The sequence below is a fragment of the Protopterus annectens genome, chromosome 9.part0, assembly GCF_019279795.1.
Source record: "Protopterus annectens isolate FY-2018-M chromosome 9.part0, PAN1.0, whole genome shotgun sequence".
In the NCBI taxonomy this organism is placed as follows: domain Eukaryota; kingdom Metazoa; phylum Chordata; order Ceratodontiformes; family Protopteridae; genus Protopterus; species Protopterus annectens.
The window spans coordinates 1,699,466,237-1,699,490,449 of record NC_056743.1 but is presented as its reverse complement, the minus strand read 5'-3'; positions in this window follow the sequence as shown (position 1 = coordinate 1,699,490,449).

Below are 24,213 nucleotides of genomic sequence, written 5' to 3'. Positions count from 1 at the left end.
ATAGTGTGGGAAGAAATAGCCAGGGAATTGTTATGGCTAGGCTTGTATAGGCCCTAGGGCCAATAGCCTAGTACCAACCTATGAACCTATAATTCGGAGCCTAGTTCAAGGTCGGATTTACTAGAGTCAGGACAGGGGTTATTCTTGGAGCTGGGAATAAGAAATTACTTTACTGAATTCCAGAATTTCTTGGGGTTTCTATTATTGTTAGACTGGAGCTTGATATAGTAGGATTTTTTTTTTGTCCTTAGTGATTAGCTGTTTTGCAAGGTTGCAGAGTTGTTTGTATTGGAGCAGGGTATTGGGCAATTTGTTGTTTAGGTAAATCTTCCATAATTTGTCCCTTTGGAGCATAATTTGTTTTGTATGTTTGGTTAACCAGGGAGCAGTATTAGTCTTTATCCTTTTGTTTCGTAGTGGGGCAAGAGAGTTTAGAGTGTCTAGGAAGACAGAGTTGAAATAGTCTATAGCACTGTCAAGAGGAAGGGTGTTTAGAATTTGCCTGTCCATTTGTTTGAACATGTTAGAGAAAGTTATGGGGTTGAAGGTACTGAGGTTATGAGTGAGAATGTATTTATGCTGATGAGGTGAAGAAGGTAGTTGCACGATGAATGAAAGCTGGGAGGTGGTCACTGATGGAGTCAAGAATTGTGCCAGAGTTAAGTTATTTTATTTGGGTCAGAGACTAAGATCCAATCAATAGTGGATCGGGGGGGTTAGTTTTGTTAGGTTAGGTGTTGGGAAGAATCATCTGAGTGAAATTATAGAGGTTAATGGATAGGGAGGGAGAGGGACTGTTAACTTTTTTCCAGTCAATATTTACATCACCTAGAATGTTGGTTTCATAGTTAATTTCAGTAGATGCCCATAGGAGAATGTCTTCGAGGGTAGAGATATTGTTACCAGGGGAGGTATATAGAGCAATAATGCAGATATTTTTGTGTTTATTAAGTTTTAGTAGTCCAGGTATAAGTTCGGTGTTGTTGAATTGAGGGATTGGAATTTGGAGTGGTATTATGGTTAGAAGGTTAGAGTAGACTTAGGCAGTGCCACCACCATTTTTGTGTGATTGGTCATGTCTGAGAGTATGGAATCCTGGGAGTAGAATCTCAGAATCAGAGATATGGGGTTTGAGCCATGTTGCGGATATGGCTAGGATGTCTGGTTGATTATGGTTTAGCCAAGCTTGAAATTGATAAACTTTGTTGTTAAGACTCTGGGCATTGATAGTGAACATTTTTAGGATGTGGTGAGGGGAGGAAGGAGATAAGGGGTAGGTACTGTAAATAGACGGACTGGGACCAGGGTTGGGGTGGATGTCCCCAGCTAAGATTACATTGTTGAAAGAAGTAAGCTTTAGCTGTTTAGGTTTGCAAAGTAAGAGTTTTTGTTGATCTAAGATTAGTTTATTTTCATAATATATATTCCCAAAGACTTCTCTTGATCTCTTTTCAAGTAAACATTTTTACATATTATTATACTGCACTACTCAACTGTCTTAATGTGTTGCTGTCTTTTTTTTAAATATGTTAACCTACTAAGCCCACTAAACACAAGTGTCCCTTTTCAGGGGTGACCCGGGAGCACTCTGTGGTTAAGTGACTTGCTCAGAGATACACAGTAGGCAAATGGAGGTGGAAGGAATCAAACCCTATACCCTTTGACTTATAGGAAGCAGCTCAAAAACCCTGTGCCTGTTGACCTAAGACAGATAATCACTCGTAAATGGAATACCGGTCCATCACAGGACACAGACAGTCAATTATAGACCACACACGTACAGACACACACACACACACACACACACACACACACACACACACACACACACACACACACACACACACACACACACACACACACACTCTCTCTATCCAAAAGGCGATCTTTATTGTCACAACTTCACCTGATGGTATGTCTTTGGGATGCGGAAGGAAGGAAACTGGAGCATTTAATAAAATATTTATTTCAGTACCATAAGTACTTATTTATTTTACTGAACAAGTAGAGTGCCCTTGACTCAGGTTGTAGCTGAAAATGTCTATAGGATCAGTCCTGTCATCCAATTAAGCTAGAGAATTAATAAAGAAATGAATAGAGTGACATTAAAAGAGCACCATTGCCTTTCACTTTATATCAGAAATGACACAAGGGGTATAGGATAAGATATTAATCTTTGTTGCACAACAAACCTTCCTCTGGGTGTACTTTTCCTTTCTACTGATCATTATCTCACTCATGCCATTACTGAGTACAGAACCTTTTCTAGTGCTTCCACCCTGCTTGCCATTGGACAGATGACTGGATGGCTTATTAAGATTCCAAAATGTAAAAACTGCTTTTGATGTCTAGAATGGTATTTGGTGATCATGAAAATACAGTTTAAAATAATTACTTTTGCAGTTCACATTTGGTATACAATTATGTTTCTGTATCTTCACAATTTTGCAATAAACCTTTTGTTGCTGCTGCTGGACTCAAACCTTTTATGTTATATTTGCTTTTATAACGATTCACATGTCAAAGCAAAAAAGATACAGGCTATATATATATATATATATATATATATATATATATATATATATATATATATATATATATATATATATATGTATATATATATATATATATATATATATATATATAAAATCACTACATAATCTCGAAATGTTGGAATATCGAATTCCAAAATCTTGAGACTATATAGCCAAAACCCCTAAATACCGAAAGACTAGAAGTGCAAAATGTTCAGAGATATTAAAGTAGCGCTTTGGTGCTGTGGTTTTTTGATGGATAGGTGGAAGTTCAGGTAAGTATCTATATGTAAGTGTGTTGGTTATTGGCTTTAGTGTGTGTCAGTGTGTGTTGTGACTGTGATGTGTGTGTGTGAGGGACTGTAAAATGTGTGGGTGTGAGTTTCCCTCATGTATCAGTTTGTGCAATCTCGGAATTAGTATATTTAAGTAGGGGGGAGTGTAGGATGATATGTTTGATTGTGGGGGGAAGTTGTGTGTATGTGTATGTGTGCTGCATGTGTGTTGCATGTTCGGGATTTTGAATTTCACGCTTCTGATCTTTCGTCATTTAGGGGTTTCGGCTATATAGTCTCGAGATTTCGAAATTCAATATTTCAAGATTTTGAGATTATGTAGTGAATATATATATATATATATATATATATATATATATATATATATATATATATATACACAAACCATAAGATCGAAGATTTGAAACCGAACCGTTTAAATGGAGATCTCCGTACAGCACGATATGGTATATTTACTGTTTTCCTCACTTTAGTGTGATCTCGGCGTTGATATATTTAATTAGCAGGGGGTGTGGTGGGTACAAGGGGATTTGCCCCCTCCCTGCAAAAATGTAATAAAAAATATGCTTTTGTTTTTATTTATTTATTTATTTAAATTTCAAACTTTCAAAACTTTGGTCTTATGGTCTCAACCAGCAGCTTCTGAGCTCCCAATCCTTTCTGTGTTGGAGGGAAGCCTTCTAACTTAATCTTGTTTCTTAGAACTAGCTATTTTTCTAGTTTCAGCACTCAAATCTGTTTCTTTGATCTCAGCACTTTTTCAGAACTCATTGTAAGCACTAAATAAGCTACAAATTACTAGAGTACTCAACTTTCCTCACTTGTCTAGAGGAAAACAGTTTTTAGTACTTAATAAATAAGAACCTATCCAGGCATGTCTACGGGTCAGCTCCCAGTGTTTTCTCTTGTCTGCCTGATGAATCTGGGCATCTTGGGGCAATTCAGCAATTGCCTCATGTACACAGACAACCCTCTCCTCCTATCACCCAACACTACAACCTGTGAGAGATGCACTTATATAGCCAAACTGGAAGCAAAGCTCTCTTCACGCAAGACTGGACTAGACTGTCAAGAGGAGAAGGTAAACACTTGCACTACACCACACTCATCGCATAGTCCCTCAATACCTACACCACCAAAACACACACATAGAAACACAAAACACACATCTACATTCGCGGAGGCTCTCAAAAAAAATCTACCTGAGCAACAGGGGCCTCCAAAGCAGTAACGCAAGCATCCTCCACCCCCCCAACACAACCCTAATGACACATAGCCCACAAACTCAGTGTGCCACTCAACCACAGCCCATAAGGCATAACAACATACCCAACACTCTAGTTATAGTTGACTCTATAGTCAGGCACACTGATGATGTTCTTCCTGTTTCACTGTTGCAGTCATTACACTTGGGTTATCCTGCTGGCAGGCTACCCTCAGTCAGCCTGAATTCCAAAGTCTAGGTCTGGCGTCAGTTGCTGTCACCTCTTCCCTGACATCAGTGTGCCAGGGGTATAAAAGATGCAGCCGACGCCATTTTCTTCAGTCTTTCTTGCCGTGCGGTGCCCGAAGCAAAAGCAGTTCGCAAGTGCCGGTCGGACGACTCCTGAGATTTTCGTGCTCGAATTTCAGATCCGAAATCTTCATTAAAAGCTAAGTACATCATTGGGGAAACTTTTTTTTTCTTGCTCCAGACTGATTTCAGAAAAAGTTAATAATTGTATTTCTTGTGGAAAGCAAATACCTCATAAGGACTTTCATTCTTACTGTATTCCTTGCCTAGGCCCTGACCATGATGTTGCTAGTTGTCGGTTTTGTGCTAGATTTAAACAACGCACTATTAAGTGTCGGCACGATTTTGTATTACACTATTTTGGCAGAAAATTTAATTATACAATGTCGTCGGATAGCCATCCGACTACTGGAATTCACAAGAAATGCAAAGAAAAAGAAAAGGACAGGCCGGTTCTCAGTGAGGCACCTATGCAGCCCCTGACGCCCGCTACTTTAGACTCAAAGGCCTATACTGACTACCACGTGGAGTCAACTAGGCCACTGGAAGCTCAAGGTGTTGGACCTCAGATGGGTCTGGAGCCGCTGAGCAGGCATCGGCTTCTGAAGGTGTTTTCAGACCTACTCAATTATACATTAAAATGACTTCAGCTTCAAAAGCAAAGACTAAAGCACCTTTAAAGACAAAGAAACAAGTACAACAACCTCATGGACAGGCCTCCATGCCCAAAAAACAGATGCTCAAAATGGCCGAAGACTTAATTACTTTGATCACGGGTTCCCATCCCCCACCTGATAAAAGGCCTAGGCAAGAGACAGAATATGAATCTTCAGATCAGGTTTCCATTTCATCTGATTCCTCTTCTGATCAGGAATGCTCTCTTCCTCCCTATGAGGATTCTGATGCTGAAGAATCTATCCCTTCAGCCTCTCCTCCTGAGGATTACTCTTTTGGGGAAACCTTGCATACCATGAGGGAGCATTTCCACTGGGAAAGCCAAGATTTTTCAGAATCTAAGAAAAGGCTTAGAGACTTCTTTTTACTACCACAACACAGGCCCCTAGCTATTCCACCTGTGTTAGACATTGTTGATGTATTTTCAGAGTCCAGTCTGACCTCTGACTCCTTACCTCCAGCTCCTGTTAAGCCAGGACAGGTACTACAGGGTCCTTGACTCTCATAAATTCCTTTTCAAAAACCCTGCTGATGACCCAGAAACTATCTCTCAGGGTCCCAAAGGGGTCAAGGCTTCCGCTGCAAAAAACCCTACCACCCTCTGACAGGGATTCTAGGGCACTGGACAGATGGGGAAAAAAGATTTACACTTCTTCTACCTTGGCTATAAGGGCTTTAAATTGTCAGTTTCATATGCTCAAATATCAACAATATATTATGTAACTGCTTAAACAGAAAATGTTGATAAATTCTAAATGTGCAGAAAACAAAGAAATGCAGGATTTACTGCATGCAGCTGAACAAGTTGGAAAGCATACTTTGCGATGTGGTTTTGATTCTTTGGAGGCCTCCTGCAGAGCCGCTGTAACAGGTTCTGTCATCAGGTGGCATGCTTGTTTAAAGGAACAAAATCTACCTGATCATGTCAAAGCAATATTATTAGATGCCCCATTACAGCATGATACCTTGTTTGGTGTTAAAGCAGAAGAGGTGTTAAAGAAAATGGAGGACAAAGCTAAATCTATGCAAACGGTTAAGGATTTCTTACAGGTACAGCCTCCAAGATTTAGCAGACACTGGCCTACAAAGAATTGGTCTTTGCAGTGTCAGATAGGCCACAAAGGGGCAGATACAGATGTGCAAGAGGCAGATCCCAGCCCCAAGTTTCGTACAGGTCTAAACAATGGGGTGCTTCTACCTCCAGAAGTGGAGAAGACAAGTCACAGCCATACAGGAAACAGTCCCAATGACTTACCCCTGCCTGCTCCAAGCTCTTATCTTCTGGCAGCACCTTTAGGGGGAAAACTAGCACTTTTTTCTCAAAATTGGCACATAATAACCCAGGACAAATGGATCCTAGACCTAGTGTTACAAGGCTACAAGTTTCACTTCCATACCCTGCCAAGGACAAACAGTTGGCCAGACCTGCCAAAACATCAATGGGCAGAGGCACAAAAGCAAGTCTCATCCCTCATGGACATGAGGGCCATTCAACAAGTACCAGAGCAGGAGCAGGGACAAGGATTTTATTCAAGACTGTTCTTGGTACCAAGAAAGGACAAGACCTGCAGACCAATACTGGACCTATCTATTCTAAACACTTTTCCGGATATACCAAAATTCAAAATGTTGACTCTACAGCAACTTCTGCCCATGCTGGGCAAGAAGGCTTGGCTTGTGACTTTAGACCTAAAAGAGGCATACCTACATGTCCCAATCAGATAAACATGCAGAAGATACCTCAGATTCAAAGCTGGCTCAATGCACTACCAATTCTCTGCACTGCCCTTTGGCTTATCTACTATGCTCAGGGTCTTCACAAAGTGCCTGGCACCAGTAATTGCATTCTGCAGACAAAGAGGGATACAAATATATCCTTACTTGGACGACTGCCTCATTCAAGCAGAGAACAAGGACATTCTACTTCAGCATCTGGCATTTGTAAAGAGATTCCTAACAGGCCTAGGGTACACAGTCAACGAAAATAAATCAAAACTAGTACCCACTCAAGAGATAATATTCCTGGGTGCAAGCTTAAATACAACTGCATGTGTGTATGTGTGTATATGTGTGTGTGTGTGTGTGTGTGTGTGTGTGTGTGTGTGTGTGTGTGTGTATATATATATATATATATATATATATATATATATATATATATATATATATATATATATAAATATATATATATATATATATATATATATATATATATATAGACATAGATATATAGATATATTTAGTCTGTGAAAAAAGAGTAGAACTGATCTCAGGTATTCACTGCTAATGCAATGTATGACCATGGGAAAAAATATTCGGTGCATATTCATAGGTTCTGAGCTTAACTGGCAGTGTAGTTTCTTTGTCCTGATACTAGATGAAAGGAAATGATTTATGTGGTGACTACTGATGTCAGTGTAATTGGCGGACCTTGTACTCTTTAAGTATGTTCAAGTGTAGCTAATCAGAACAAGAAGACTGAAAAAACACTTTTCTGAAATTTGTCCAGGGGATATTTCATAATGGTTGGTTGATCACTGGCAATGCAATTATACGTTTTTTTCCAGCAACTGAAATAGAACTGCAACTGCTAGGGCAGCACCTTAAAACCATGAGGGAAGCCATTAACACAGGCAAGTTCATGTAGCAGTTTGTGCATCATCGGTGTAACTAAATTGGACTAAGAAGCTGGGAACATGCTCATCTATCAGTAAAACTCATGCTTTAAATGTAATTTACTGTATTTTTTAAACTGCCGCAAAACCAGAAACAAAGTAATTTTGAGCTGGCCAGTGAAGCTTTTCATTTTCACCCACTGAATCATATTTAGTAGAATGAGAGTTTAATGACTCTGTATGAGCTAACAGCCAAGAAAAATGACAGCTTATGTTTCTTTGTTTTTTTCTAAAGTTCAGGTCAGCATGCAATTGCATGAGTCAATCTCCCATGACATAAGGTTTCCCAGTACATGTATTTATTGTCTCTGTTCCTAATTACGGAAATGATACAACTCAGTTGTACTATACCACATAAGGGAAGACTTCTGGGGTACAATTCCTTGACATAGTGGACACTGAGTAGGGATGGTGCATAAAAATGCACTGCAAATGCCTGCTTGCGATTCATAGTCAGCAACTTCACAGTACTGGAGAAGTGATATGTTACTGTGTACCAAGCAGGCAGCTAATAAACATTACATATGCATATACTTATGCATTGCACAGGATACAGAGATGTGATAAGGTAGTTCCAAATGAGTTATACACAACTGAGATTTCTGAGAATTTTGCTGCAACCCTGTATCATTCTTGGAAGAGAATGCATTTACATGTTTAAATTACACTTTTCAACAAAGTCTAACTTCGCTACTGTTATTTCTGCATTATTTACAATATCCTTGCACTTTAAATCATTTAAGTGCATTTAGTCTTTGCAGTATCTGTGTGGTATACAGTAAACTTTCAATTAACCTGCACTCTCAAGCAACCAGCAAAAAGAAAAAAAAAAGAAATACATACATCACAATTTTCATGTGTTGCACCCCCGCCCCCCGCACACACACAGAAACATACCTTACTTTGTAGTTTTTGAGTTTTAAAAGGGAAGATAGGGATACATTCTCTCTTTTCCCAACCTGAGTACAAGTCAAACCAAAGAAACAGAATAGAGTACAGTATTAGTCAGGCCTATTTTAATAGTTACTCTCAAGCAACCAGAAACTACAGTTATTTGGCATCTACCAATCCCCATGGGTGCCAGTTAAGTGAGAGTTTACTGTATATTTTTTGCATTGTTTATACTGTGTTCTTGCACATTGAATCAACTTAAAGCGCCTTTGTAATTAGTAGTATCTGTTTACTGTTTCCTAGATTTTCTGCACACTCCCTGTGCTTAGTTTAAAGGATTACTACTCTTCATACCTCTTAACCTCTTAGAGAAAAAAAATCTGGACAAAGACAAAAATGATGGGGGGACAAATGCCTCAAAATAGGGACACGTTAAATATTGCAGTTACAAACTTAGAAAGTTGATAGAGTAAGAGGTTTCGCATTAAGATCAATTTTCTGGAGGGTATGAAGTCTGAAACTCAAATGTTTGTTATTATTTTCTGATTTTAACCCTCAACAATTTACCAGTAATTTGCCAGAAAAAACACAATTTTATTAGAAACAGACCAGAAATGTGAGATAAAGATCTGTACAATCTGCAAACATCTGTGCATTTGGGAGACATGCTATTGTTTCTTTTTGCACTTTATGTTTCTTCTGGTGGTTTTACATTAAGATGTATTTGGGCTGTGCTCTGGTGGTAGTAAAGAGTAGCCTGATCTCATTCTGAGTTTGGGAATCACTTCAGAGGGTCCTACGTGTAATTTCCTGATTCATCAAAGGATCCATTTTATATGGTTAGTCAGTTTCTGTGCCTTGCTCATTTCCTGAAAGCTTCCAAATACTTGGCTTCTACTCTAAAGATTTCTGAGAGTTTTAGTGCAATCATACACCATCTTTGGCATCTAAATACATTTACCTGCTTCATTTGTACTTTTTGACAATTTTTAACAGTGTTAGTGTTATATTTTGTGTATTATTTACTCTGCCCTTACATTTTAAAGCATTTGAAGTGCCTTTGTACTAAACAGTGTCTGTTTCCTAAATGTTTGTACTATTTATGGTGTTCCAAAAGCGCCTTTGACATTAGCAGTATCTGTTTGCTGGTTTCCGTACTCTGGGCACTCCTTGTGCTTAGCTTAGTTGGTTAATACTTTTTCCTTTTGCACTTTAAGATTTTCTTTTTGATTTTGAATTAAGAAGGGTTTGGACCGCACTCTTGTTCCGTCCTTGGCAAATATGCACATTTACCTGCTTTAATTGCACTTTTTGACAATTTCTACAACAGTGTTAGTGTTACATGTTGAGTTACTTACTCTGTCCTTGCATTTTAAAGCATTTCAAGTGCCTTATTACTTAGCAGTATCTGTTTTCTAAATGTTTGCACTATTTACACTATCCTTGCACTTTATATCAACTAAAAGTGGCTTTGAAATTAGGAGTATCGGTTTGCTGTTTCCTAGATTTTATTCACATTGCCTGAGTTTAGTTTAGTTGGCTAACACTGTTTCCTTTTACACTTTCTGCTTCTCCTGGTGATTTTACTTCAAGAAGGGTTTGGACTACATTCTGATGGCAGTAGGGAGTAGCCTGATCTCATTCAGAGCATGGGAACCACTTCAGCAGGCCCTAAGTATATTTTCTTGATGGTCAGTTGTGTAAAATCTTACCATAATGGTAGATGTTCTGCCTTCACCGCTGCAGTATTCATTACTTATGAGATTCCCTGCCATGAAGACTGTTGTCTGGCCAGTCTACCAAAGTCTACAGTTGTTTTAAGCTACACTGAAAGTCACCTACACACTCCTCACATAACATCGGGCATAAAGGTGATGTTCAGGCGTACCATCCTCAGAACTGATTGCCTCAGTACGAACAGCAGTCCAGCGAAAACCAAATAGAACCTTCACTTCTAGAAAAGAAAAAAGACTAGGGGGATGGAGGAATGGAGTGAATACTGCAGTGGTGAAGACAAGGACATCGACTGTTATAGTAAGATTTTGCACAACTGTACTATGTCCTTACATTCACCGCTGCAGTATTCATTACTTATGGGAGAGTGCCAAAGCTCAAGAAGAAACTTGGGAGGAGGAAGCAGCCCTCTAAGAAGCCATGAAGAATGGCAGCAGCAAAACCAGCTCTAGTTCTGGAGATACCATCCAACTGGTAATGTTTGGTAAAGATATGCACAGAGGTCCAGGTAGCAGCTTCAAAAATAGAATGCGTGTCTAAGCCTCTGAAAAAAGCACAAGAAGAAGCCACAGCTCTAGTGGAATGAGCCTTTACAGAAGAAGGAAGGTTCATGCCATGAAAAGTTTAACAAAAAGCAATAGCCAAGTAGAAATAGTTTGCTTAGAAATTCTAAAGACCTAGGATGAAAGGAAACAAACAACTAATCAGATTTTCTGATAGCTTTAGTCTTATCCAAATAAAATCTGAGCTGCCTATGCTTGTCTAAGGTTTGCAGCACCCTCTCACTGTCAGATTGCAGATAGGGGAAAAAGTAGGCAAATTAATAGACTAATTAAGTGACAACTCATTAACCACCTTGGGCATAAAAGAAGAATTAGTACGCAAGGATACCCTGTCCTCATGAAATATAAAAAAAAGGTGGACAAGCCATAAGGGCTTGCAACTCAGGCACCCATCTGGCAGATGTAAGAGCTAACAAAAGGACTGTCTTCCAAGAACAATGTTGCAAGGATGCTGAAACAGCAGGTTCAAAAGAAACCAAAGTCAATTTTCCCAGAACAAAATTAAAATCCCAGGGTGGAGTAACAGGCTTCCTGGGAGGTCTAATATTAAGGACACTTTTAAGAAATTGATTAGCCTCAAATCTAGAACTTAATGAGGGAGTCAAAGGCAAACAAGCAGAAAGAGCTGATAAGTGTGCCTTAATAGAAGAATAGACCAAACCAGCATTGAGCAACTCATGCAAATAAGAGAGAACCAAAGAAACATCCACAGTAAGTCGGTCCAGGTCATGAGAAAGACACTAAATAGAAAACTTCTTCAATTTTCTTAGTAGTAGGTTTCCTGGCCTTCTGCAGGACCTGAGCATGTCCTCAGAAAAAAAAGGTGTCTGTGAGGGATCAAAACCTATAGGTTCATAGGTAGGTACTAGGCTATCGGCCCAAGGGCCTATGTAAGCCTAGCCAACAAGGTTCCCTGGCTTCCGCCACCCAAGAAAGTTATTTTCCTGTGCCACTGTCGAGCAGAGACACAGAAGTGATCCCCGGGGTGTATTTCCTATTTCCCATCCACTCATCAAGATTTTTCTTGAAGAGTGCTAATGAAGAACTTTGCTTGACATAGATGGGTAGCCTGTTCCAGAGTATGGGAAGTCTCTGGGACAGGAATCTATCCCTCCAGCATGTCCTGTTTATTGTGGTAACAAGGTGTAGGTCCCTAGAGCGTGTAGATCGGAGGGATTGGGATTTCTTTAGGTGTAGCATGCCCAACAGCTCTGGGTTTGACATAGCTTTATATGTTAGGCAGAGATCACCTCGGAGTAGGCGATATGCTACGGAGTAAAGCTGGAGTTTTTTGAGGCGGTCAGTGTAGGGCATTTGTTTGAGGCCAGTAATCCTCTTTGTGAGGTACTTCTGTGGCCTTTCCAGCTGCTGCAGATGTCTTATGAGGTACATTCCAAAAGGGGCGTTGTACTCTGTAATGGGTCTAATGAGTGTTGAGTAGAGGGGAACAATGAACTCTTTTTTCCTGGATGAGAACCCTTTTATGATGAGGTGTGCCACGTAGAAGGACTTCCTGACTACTGTGGCGATGTGACTATCAAAGGAGAGACTACTGTCCACCTGGGTCCCAAGGTCTCTTATCACACATTCGGTGTTAAGTAGATTGCTGCTTATGTGGTAGTTCATGGGTACAGAGTTTTTACCAAAGGGGATGACACTGCACTTTTTGACATTGAGCTTGAAGCCATGGCTCTGACACCAGGCATCAGTCTCAGCAAGGCCCTTCTGTAGAATGTGAACATCATTTGAGGACTTGACTATGGCTCCTAGTTTGCAGTCATCTGCAAATGTCATTAGCTAGAGGCCTTCTGTGTTAGCCTGTACTTCAGAGAAGTAGATACCAAGCAGGAGAGGTCCCAGGACGGAACCCTGTGGTACTCCACATGTCACTGCTTTGAGGTCAGATTTGGAGTCTGCAACTTTTACAGTGTGGGTTCTGTCAGTGAGCCAGGTGGCAACCCATCTTGTGATGTAGGGATTTATACCTAGTTTAGTGAGTTTAGCTATAACTTCAGAATGGGGGATGGTGTTGAAAGCCTTGACGAGGTCAAGATAGGCTGTGTGAACCACCTTACCCTCATCTACAGCTTTGGTGACTGTCTCAAAGAAGTCAATCAGGTTCAAGAGGCATGATCTGCCTTTCACAAACCTGAACTGGGTGGGATCCAGAGTTTGGAGGTTACCAATGTCTTTGTTTATGAGTCCCATGATGATACGTTCCATGGCCTTGCAGACCAGGCTCGTCAGGCTAATAGGTCGATAGTTCCCACGATCAGTGGTAGCTCCCCCTATGTGGAGTGGAATAACTGTTGCTGTGCACCATTCAGTGGGCACAAAGCCTGATGCAAGGCTATTATTGAACATGGTGCTTAAGTGGGGAGACAGTTCATTCTGAAATTCATGTAAAACGCAGCCTGGAATGTTATTTGGTCCCATGGATGCTGTGTTTTTGGCTTTAGAGAGTGCAGCTTTTACCTGCGTAGTTGTGATTACAGGGACTCTGCATTCTTCCTGTATAGATATGGGCCCTTTAGGGGTGAGGGGGTAAAGTTAGCACTGAACCTATCTGCCAGGATGTTGGCAATATCAGTTGGTTCTGTAATTTTTGTGCCTTAGTGCTGTAACTCAGAGCAGATCTGGGTGTTGCCATCGAGATTCTTGACATAGCTATAGAATGCTTTGTGGTTGTCCTTAGAATTAGTGGTGATTTTGTTTTCATAGCTAGCTTTGGAGGATCTTATAAGGGATCTCAGCTTGTTACTGAGGATGACCAGGGAGCACCTCCACTCATGGGATTTTACTCTCTTTTGCAACAGTTTCTTCCTTCTGTTGTAGAGTTTGTTTATGGCAGGGGATCACCAGATTGGCTTCCTTTTTTGGGAGAGTAGCATCTTGGTTCTGTTTGGGATAGCACGATCCATGCACTTGTGTAAGTGCTTATAGAGTGCATTTCTGTAGGATTTAGCAGTTGTAACTGTATTGTCCATCTGCATGGGTGTCATGAAGTTCACGACTTCTGTCTTAAGAAGCATGAAGTTGGCTTTGGAGAAATTTTTTACCGTGGTTTCCTTAATGAGGGGGTGGGAGCGGGATGTGGATATCAAGGGTGATTAGCTTATGGTCGGATCAGACCAACGAAGAGTTGACTTCTGGTGTAGAACACCAGTCACTCATGTTGGTAATGACTAGGTCTAGGGTATTGTTGCCCCTGGTGGGGGTGTGGATAAGTTGATCCAGGGCATTGAAGTTTATGAATTCCAGAAAGCGTTCAGCTAAGGAGTTGGTACATGAGTAGTTTTCCCAGTTAATGGTGCGGGTAGTTGAAGTCGCCCATTATTAGGGTGTTTGGTTGAACCCTAATATTTTCCAGTACATCAACAAAAGAGGAATGGGAATCCTGGGGCATAGTGGAGGATCTGTAGCAAGCTACAGTTTGGATTGCAGTTTTGCCCAGAGTTAGTTGCACTTGGATAACCTTGGATGCATTATGCTAAGCAACTAGCCTGGAGGTGTGGATATCCTTAATGAATATGGACACACCTCTGCCTTTAGTGTTTCGTTCCAGGTTACATGGCCGAAAAGTGTGATATGAGTTATAGCCTGCTAGTGCAGGGGTGCTCTCTGGAGCCTTGAACCAGGTCTCCGTCACTGCACAGATATTGATGTTCCCATTTTAGGGAGTGCCTCAAGTGAGTACATTTTGAGATTTAGACTTCTAGCATTGAGTAGCATTACCCTCAGTTTTTGCTTGCCTGTTCTTGTTATGGTGGTGAATTTGTAATTTGAACCTTGCCTAAAAAAGGTACTATAGGCGTAGTAAGACCCTTAGCCAGTATCTGGAATCCCAGGGGCGACAGGTGCAGGCCATCTGTGGCAAAGCATCGTGGTCTGTCGACCATGTCATCCCAAACAGACAGATACTGGATCCTCTTAGAATGACACCAGAAGCTTGGCCAATTGTTGAAGTCAATAATTTTGTCCTTGTACTGTGGTATCATTCGGGGTGATGGCAGAATGCTACTCAGAGCTAGGGTCATACCTGCCTGGGCTACAAGATCAGAGAGCTCTTCCATGTCTCTTTTCATGTAGTCCAGGGAGGTACATCTCAGTTCATACACACCAACATGGACAATGACAAAGTCATATTTGTACTTGTTGTGGAGTGACCTGAGTGCGTGGGTTATGTGGCGGATCCTGGCACCTGACAGGCAGCTGACAGTAACCTTCTCCTTGTTTAGCCTGGTGAGTGGGACATCAGTGTGCCTGACTATAGAGTCAACTATGACTAGTTTGTTGGGTATGTTGTTTTGCCTTATTGGCTGTGGTTGAGTGGCACACTGAGTCTGGGGGCTATGTGTCATTTGGGTTGTGTTGGGGAATGGAGGTTGTTTGCGATTCTTTTTTGGAGGTCTCTGTTGCTTAGACAGATTATTATTGACAGCCTCTGCAAATGTTTTTATGTTACTATGTGTGGATTTTGATGCTGTACTGTAGATTTAGTGAGACTATGTGATGAGTGTGGTGTGGTGCAAATGTTTACCTTCTCCTCATGACTGTCAAGTTCAGTCTTGGGTGGAGAGAGCTTTACCTCCAGTTTGGCTATATAAGTGTATCTTTCACAGGTTGTAGTGTTGGGTGGTAGGAGGAGAGGGTTGTCTGTGTACATGAGGCAATTTCTACATTGCCTCAAGATGCCCAGATTCATCAGATAGACAGGAGAGAACACTGGGAGCTGACCCTTGGACATGCCTGAATAAAAAACTAGTTTTCTCTAGATAAGTGAGGAAAGTGGGTACAAGAGCTGTTTTTCTCTAAGCAAGTGAGAAAAGTAAGTACAAAAACTGTTTTCCTCTAGGTAATGAGGAAGATTGAGTGCTATAGTAATTAGTAGCTTATTTAGTGCTTACAAGTCACCCACAATGTCAGTTGAAGTGTGGACAGGTTGGGATGGATGAGACATCACTTGTCCTGAGTGATTAGATCCACCCTTTGACGTGACTTATAATGATTGGGTAGATGCAGAGGTAACCAGTGCTGTTACTGCCAAGAGGGAGTCACCGACAAGATTTTGGCAGCGTCCTGTTGAATCCTGAACAGGACTCTCAAAATGTGAGGAAGGGTAGGGACTGCATAAAGAAACATCCCCTTCCAAGAAAATGAGAGGATGTCCATTTAACGAATATGTGGAGACCTTAGGATTGAGGTTTGGCATGATCGCATGGCATGTTTTCCATTTATACCATCATGTAGCATCAGCCATGGTGGTACAGCGGTTAGTATTTTCACCTCACAGGAAGAGGTTCTCCAGTTTGATTCTCGGCTGGAACACCTTCTGTGTGGAATCTGCATGTTCTCTCTGTGGTTGAGTGAGTTTCAAAGATATGCAGTAGGTGTGTTTGTGCCTTCTGTGAAGGTTGGGTACTGGGCTGGCAACTCAACACTGTAAAAACTCCAGTGCCAGTCAATCTGCAGACCAGTGATCTGCTTTGGCAACCCCTAATGGGAGTAGCCGAAAGAAGACCATCATGAAGTGGAGCATGGCACTGGGTAGAAAGTAGTCACAAGATGGACTGCTGGAAGCTGATGATAAAGGCTGACCCCCCTGAGTATGGCAGCTGAATAGTCAGTGTCTGCTTTAAAAGCCCTTCTCAAGCATCCTTCATTGCTGTGAGTGTATCACATCATTCATTTTCTAACAGCTGCGGACTACTTAAGTGCTAGCGGAGTTCATACTTTTTGTGAATTGCAGCTGTGGACTACTTAAGTGCTAGCAGAGTTCATACTTTTTGTGAATTGCTCATTTTTTATGGTTTCTGATACACAACAGTAAAAAGAACTGCAGTACGTTTGATGAGTTTTAATCCTAGCCTGCATAACAACTTTGACAAATTAATTTGTGTTAATTCTCAGTTTAGACTTCTAATGTTTAATACTTTTATATGCTGCAAGACATCTTAAATATTTGCCATGTCTGTGTGTAAATTTACCACTCAACTAAAATAACAGAAATGTATTTGAGAAGATGTTAAGAATAGCATAACTGTTGAAATTCAGGTAATGAAACCATAGTAACCACAGTAGGTAGAAGGGATTGCTGACATAACCATTGTTGTAGGCAGCAGCTAGAGGATGCCTAGGGAAGTGATAAATATATAAATGTTCTAGCATTATTTTTTTAACATTTTGGTGCTCAGTCCTTAATGACTGCCAAGGCTTCCTTCACTGACCTAGTCAGCCCACCAGTCTCAACTGCAATCTTCCTTATTTCCTGTTCTTTGGAGTGAGAGCTGAACATTGGCAGCAGTGCTTTCAACCTTTGTGGAGCTGGAGGTTTTACTTATAGCCCTAATCAGTTACCCTCTGCATGCCCATTGCATCCCAAGAGGATGGTGTGTGTTGGCTGTATGCAAGGGGGTTGTCTCCCACTTTCAGAAGAGGTGTCCTTGCAGTAGTCCAGTCCCCTGTAAGGCAAAACACCTCAGGTGATTGTAGACCAGAGCATGTGTATGTACCTTTAAGAAGCATTTCCAGATGTAAGCACGTGCATATAAATAGTTAGCACGTGCAGGCAGCAGTGCCATTGTGAGAGAACAGCCAGAGTGTTAACATGTATGAGTGTGATAGTCAGTCTGTTTATAAGTTTATTTAAGTTTAAGTTACAAAGCCTCATTCCTGATGTGTTTCTGTGTAATAAAGCTACTTGAACTGAACCCATGAATGTTCATCTGTTTTATCCTGACCAGATGAGCGACATGGTGTCAGAACCGGGATTAAGAGAGCAACGTCTTCAAGCCATGAGGTGCAGAGTTAAAGCTAAAGGCTGGTTAAATGAAACGGAGCTTAGACAAACAAAAAAGGGCTAGAAATGAACTTAAGGTAATAAAAAAAATTGCACAAATGATTTATTTGTCAAAGAAAATGAAACAGAGCATTTGTAAGGCACAAAATGCATTATTAATCAAACGAGTAGTGCAAAACATATTGTTAATCAAATGAATGGCACAAAACACATTATTAATGAAACAAATCATTCAAAACCATGATATTTGATAAAATTAGCAGAAATATTCTTGTGAGGCTCAGAATTACTTTTGGCTTGTATAATGAGCATGTGTAAAGTATTTTGGCAAAAGAAAAGCATACTGAGCATTATAGGAGATCAGAAGGGCATAATGAGTGCAATAAAAGTGCAAAATTAAGCTTAAAAAGCAAGGCAACTGCATGTTTTTTAGTAAAAGACTGTATTTTGGCACAGACTACTATTTCGCATTGACATTCGCCATTCAAAGCATAACTAGAGTTGTTCAAAGTATCTCAGAGTGTGCAAAGTGTTTGCAGAATATGTGTTTTATTACGGTGCAATTATTTCAAAGAGTTTACTTTGTGCAAAGTACAGTTATATTGCAAAGTGCAGTCAAAGTACAACCATTTTAAAAAGTTTCTTGTGCTGTGTACATTTACTCGCAGTGTCGCCATTTCAGAGTGTTTCTTACACTGTGGAGCGTTATTTCGCAAAGTGCAGCCATTTTGAAATGTTCTTGTGCTATGTACAGTTTATTTGCAAAGTGCATTCATCTCAAAGTGTTTCTTATGCTGAGCTTCTTCTGCTGTGTACAGTTTATTTGCAAAATACAGTAATTTAGAAGTATTTCTTACTCTGATAAGGAGTGGTTTCACAAACTACAGTGATTTCAAAATGTTTTTGTGCTATGGAGACTTATTTGGCAAAGTGCAGTTATTTCAAAAGGTTTGTTGTGCTGTTGGGCATAATTACGAGTACTGGCATAAAGTTCTGGCATATATATATATATATATATATATATATATATATATATATATATATATATATATATTTGTGTGTGTATGTTAGTACATAATTTAAAGCACTTTCACTTCTGTGTATTGATATGGCAGAGGCATTTCGCAGACCAAGTCCACTTGTGTTTGATCATAATATTGCAGAGAATTGGAGAGTATTCGAGCAGGAATACAATATTTTCATCCAAACAGCTTTTTCTGACAAAGATGCACTCACAAGGGCATTCATTTTGCTTAACTTATCTGGGTCAGAGGCTATTTAAAGAGAATGTTTGTTTGTGTAATTGCCAGAAGTATATGCAGGAGAGGGGGACACTACCATATTGTGGTACTGGCTGAATCAAGGGAGGACCTTGAATGCTTGAAATGCAAATTTAGGGAAATGTTCAACCCCCAGACAAATGTTACACTAGTGAGGCACTTATTTTATTCAAGAGACCAAATACCAGATGAAACTTTTCCAGCTTATATCACTGACTTGAGAAACAAAGCAGATTTGGTAACTTGAACGATGAGTTAATAAAGGATAGGCTTGTGTGTGGTATTAATAGTGCTGCAGTGAGAAAGATTTTGCTTCGTGACAGTGATTTAATGTTAAGTAAAGCCATAGATATTTATCAAATCAATGAGCTCACAGAAAGTCACACAAGTATGCTTGCAATTGATTAGTATAGTTTCAGCAGCCTCTAGAGCAAACATAGTCAACATGCAACACGTGGCAAGCACAAACAGGCCTCAGCACATAGCAGCTACAACCCCTGCATGTCTGCCAGGGAGACCTCATAGCTTTCTAGCAAGTTCCAAGACTAACTCTGTAAAAAGGGCATGCTCAGTACACTATAAGAGTGAGTCAGAAAAACCCAAGTCAGGTCTTACTGTTAAGTGTCATAACTGTGGAGCCAATCATGAGTCTTAAAGAGACAAGTGCTTAACATCTGGTCAACTATGCCACAAGTGTAAAAAATGGAATAATTTTCAAACGTTTTGTAAACCAAGCAAGACTCATTCAATTTTTAAGAAAGGTCACTCAAAATAGCAAGTTGATCATGTAGAATGCTGCAACCCTACTTTCTATGTAGGTGGTATATCAATGGTCAGTGAAAAGGTTAATGCAGTTTATTTGCTGGCAAAGAATTAAGTATTTTGTACTGTCCTGATCAATGGTAAGCCCACATAGACACTGGTTCAAAGTGTAATGTAATGTCAGCAAAAACATTTGCTAAAGTGAGGGCTGGTGAGCAACTTAATTATGTCAATTGTGCAAAGCTTGTTGCTTAAGGAGGTGAAGAAATTCAGACCGTAGTAGTAGTGCTTTCATGCTATTCAGCTAGGAACAGTTACAGCTTGCAATTTTATGTAGTCTGAAGACCTGTGCAGTCATTATTAGGTCTCAGAGACAGTTTAAGAATGAAACTGCTTTTTTTTTTTACCAAAGAAATCAATCATGTAAGCACGTCCCATTTTCAGCTTCAGTGATACTATTTTTTAGAATGCGCTGATGTGTTTGTTGACAAGTTAGGTAAACTTCCAGTTCTGTACTCCATGAAAATAGATCTAGAGGTCAGTCCAGTGGTCAGACTAGAAAGAAGAGTTCCAGTAGCTATGCAGGACAAAGTCAAGGTCCAGTTAGACAAAATGATGCAGCAACGAGTGATTATCCAGTCACAGTACCAACTGAGTGGGTGTCTTCCATGGTAGCTGCTCAAAAGAAATATTCAGATGAAATTAGAAAATGCATTGACCCAAGAGACTTGAAGAAGGCAGTGAAAAGACCTCATCATCCTATTTGTACAGTCAAGGAGATTACTGCCCTTATGCCAAATGCCACTGTTTTTTCTGTCTTAAATGCAAAGAGTTAATTTTGATGCTTGATTGCAAATCTTCACTAATAACTATATTAAGCACCCCATTTGGTAGATACAGATTCCTCAGAATGCCTTTTGGAATAAATTCTGCCAGTGAAGTCTTTCAGGGTGCAATGGAGCAAATTTTTTCAGGCTACCCGTGTGCAATAATAGTTGATAATTTACTTGTTGGAGGTAATGGTGAAGCAGAGCATGACAGAAACTTCAGGAAAATTCTGGACAGAGCGTGTGAAGTGGACTTAAAGCTCAATCCTCTGAAGTATAAATCCAGAAGTTACATATGTAGGTCATTTATTTACTAGTACAGGCTTATGACCAGATCTTTCCATATAAGCAGCCATCCTTGAGATGCCAGCTCCAAACAATGTCCAAGCTCTACAGCATTTTCTTGGTATGGTTAACTATTTGGGCAAATTTATCCCTGACTTTAGTGAGTTATCAGCACCTTTAAGAGAGCTGACATGCAGAAATGTTGCCTGATCATGGTTAGAACAACACCAGAGCGCATTTGATAACCTCAAACAGCAAATTGCCAACCCACCTACATTAAGATACTATGATGTCCACAAACCAGTAGTTCTTTTCTGTGATGCTTCAAAGTTTGGTCTTGGTGCAGTTATTCTTCAAGCGGGCAGACCTGTTGTCTATGCATCTAGAATTCTTACCCAAACTGAGATGCAGTGTGCCCAAATTGAAAAGGGACTTTTGGCAATTGTGTTTGCATCTTCAAAGTTCCAGGATTATATTTATGGCTGAGCTATCCAGATAGAAACTTACCATTAACCTCTAGTTACTATTTTAAAGAATCCTATGCATTCAGCTCCAGCAAGACTACAAAGAATGATGCTCAAATTGCAAAAGTATAATTTCAAAATGGTCTATACAAAAGGTAAACTTCTTTATCTGGCTGATACCTTATCCACATCACCCAGAAATACCATGGAACAGCTTGATGCAGAGAATTTTGACTTTGATGTCATGGAAGTGCGTAATTTTACTACCACAAGATTTGATGAGCTGAGAGGTCATACAAAGTCTAACCCAATTTTGCAAAAGTTCAACCACTTCATTTATGTAGGATGGCTGTCAAAGCAATCCTGTGTACCACCAGAAGTGCAACTTTACTTTCCATACAGAGGTGAGATGCTGATGGAAGATGGTATAATTTTCATAGGTCCACAAGTTATTGTTCCTTTCCTACTTCCTTACAGATGAGTTCATTGAGATTTTGAACTGTGGCCACCAAGGTTCTGATTCTACCAAAAGAAGAGGGAGAAGACTAGTATTTTGGACTTCTCTAGAAAAAGACATTGATAATGTGCTTTCTTCTTGTTCAGTGTTCAACAGTACTAAGCCACATTTGCAAAAAGAGCCACTTCAGCTAAGTCACGTTCCTGAACTACCTTGGTCGGCAGTACTCTCTGACATAGTTGAGTGGAACAACCAGCATTACTTAGTGTTCGTAGACTCTTATTCAAACTAGTTTGAGGTTGATTTGCTACCTAACCTAATGTCAAGTGCTGTAATTACAAAGATGTATATCATTTGTCCATCCATGGTAGCCCACAGAAAGTTTTCGCTGATAACAGTACCCAGTTTATAGTCAATTGTTTCAGAAATTTGCAAAAGAGTGGAAATTTATCCATGTTACTAGTAGTTCTGAATACCTACAGTCAAACGGCCTTGCTGAACGTGCAATACAGAGTGAAAAGCAATTACTAGAGAGGCGAAAGTGTGACAATAGCGAGGTCATCTTGAATTTACTTAATCTCAGAAATATACCCCGTGACAACCTACTTGGCTCGCCTGCTCAGAGACTTCTATCTAGGCAAACCAGAACAACCTTGCCTGTCAGCTCTAGTTTGTTGGTGCCTAATGCTAAAAACAACAGAATAATCAAAGCCCAACTTTTTAAAAAGCATTCTTCTTAGAAGTCCAGCTATTATAAAATGAGCAGATTTCTTCTTCCATTAAAAGAAGGAGAGACAGTGAGGATGCAAATGGTGAAAGGCTTTGATTGAAATGGTCAAGTGAGAGGTATATGTGCCGAGCCGAGATCCTACTTAGTGGAATCTGAATGAATACAGGAGAAATCATAGGCATCTTCTTCCTGTACCAGAAGTGATATTGTAGCATTGTACCAGTGATACAGACTCTAGATCTCAGAGCAACCCTGACAATGTTCACACTGAAGATCACGTCTCAGTATTCTTTCCCGTTCCTAATAATGTCCCATTTGTCCCCAAAGTTGAACATTCTGTGAAGACAGTCCCCATTGGTAGATCCAATTCTGACTTTTGTGTTATACAATCAGGTTGTATTTCTAGACCTAGTATAAAATTCACAGCAACCTGGACATGATTGTTTATATGTGTCTGATTTTGTATGATTGTATGTCAAATAATTAGTTCTGTATAACTGCATGTCAAAAGATCATTTCTGTAAATTGCATGTCATTGAGTAATGAGGCGGGCGGCGCAGTGGTGCAGCGGTTAACATTGTCGCCTCACAGCAAGAGGTTCTCCGGTTTGATTCTCGGCTGGGGTGCCTTCTGTGTGGAGTTTGCATGTTCTCCCTGTGTTCGCGTGGGTTTCCTCTGGGTACACCGCTTTCCTCCCACATTCCAAAGACATGCATCTGGAGCATTTCTCCTCGGGCCTCCGCTGAAAACAGGCTCTGTGGAACCTAGTCGGACTTTCCCGGTCAACAAATGTTAAATAAAAATAAAAATAAAATGTCATTTTGTATAAGGACTATTTCTCAAAGAAGGAGGATGTAGATCAGAATGTGTGTATGTACCTTTAAGAAGCATTTCCAGATGTAAGTGCATGCATATAAAAAGTGAGCACATGCAGACAGCAGTGCCATTTTGAGAGAACAGCAAGGGTGTTAACATGTATGAGTGTGGTAGTCAGTCTGTTTATAAGTTTATTTAAGTTTAAGTTGCAAAGCCTCATTCCTGATGTGTTTGTGTATAATAAAGCTGCTTGAACTGAACCCAAGAATGTTTGTCTGTTTTGTCCTGACCAGACGAGCGACAGTGATCACCAGACTCCTTCACAGATTGTACTTCTCCCTGTCCTGTGAACAATTTAAATAATTACATGAATGTGCAATCTTTACTAATACTTTTCAGTAATATGTTCGTTAGATTCTAACCCTTTTTGTGTAATCTTTACTATCACTTTTCAGTAATATGTTAGTTAGATTCTAACCCTTTTTGTGTAATCTTTACGAACACTTTTCAGTAATATGTTCGTTAGAGTCTAACCCTTTTTGTGTAATCTTTACTAATACTTTTCAGTAATATGTTCGTTAGATTCTAACCCTTTTTGTGTAATCTTTACTAATACTTTTCAGTAATATGTTCATTAGATTCTAACTCTTTTTGTGTAATCTTTACTAATACTTTTCAGTAATATGTTCATTAGATTGTAACCCTTTTTGTGTAATCTTTACTAACACTTTTCAGTAATATGTTCATTAGATTCTAACCCTTTTTGTGTAATCTTTACTAATACTTTTCAGTAATATGTTCATTAGATTGTAACCCTTTTGTGTAATCTTTACTAACACTTTTCAGTAATATGTTCATTAGATTCTAACTCTTTTTGTGTAATCTTTACTAATACTTTTCAGTAATATGTTCATT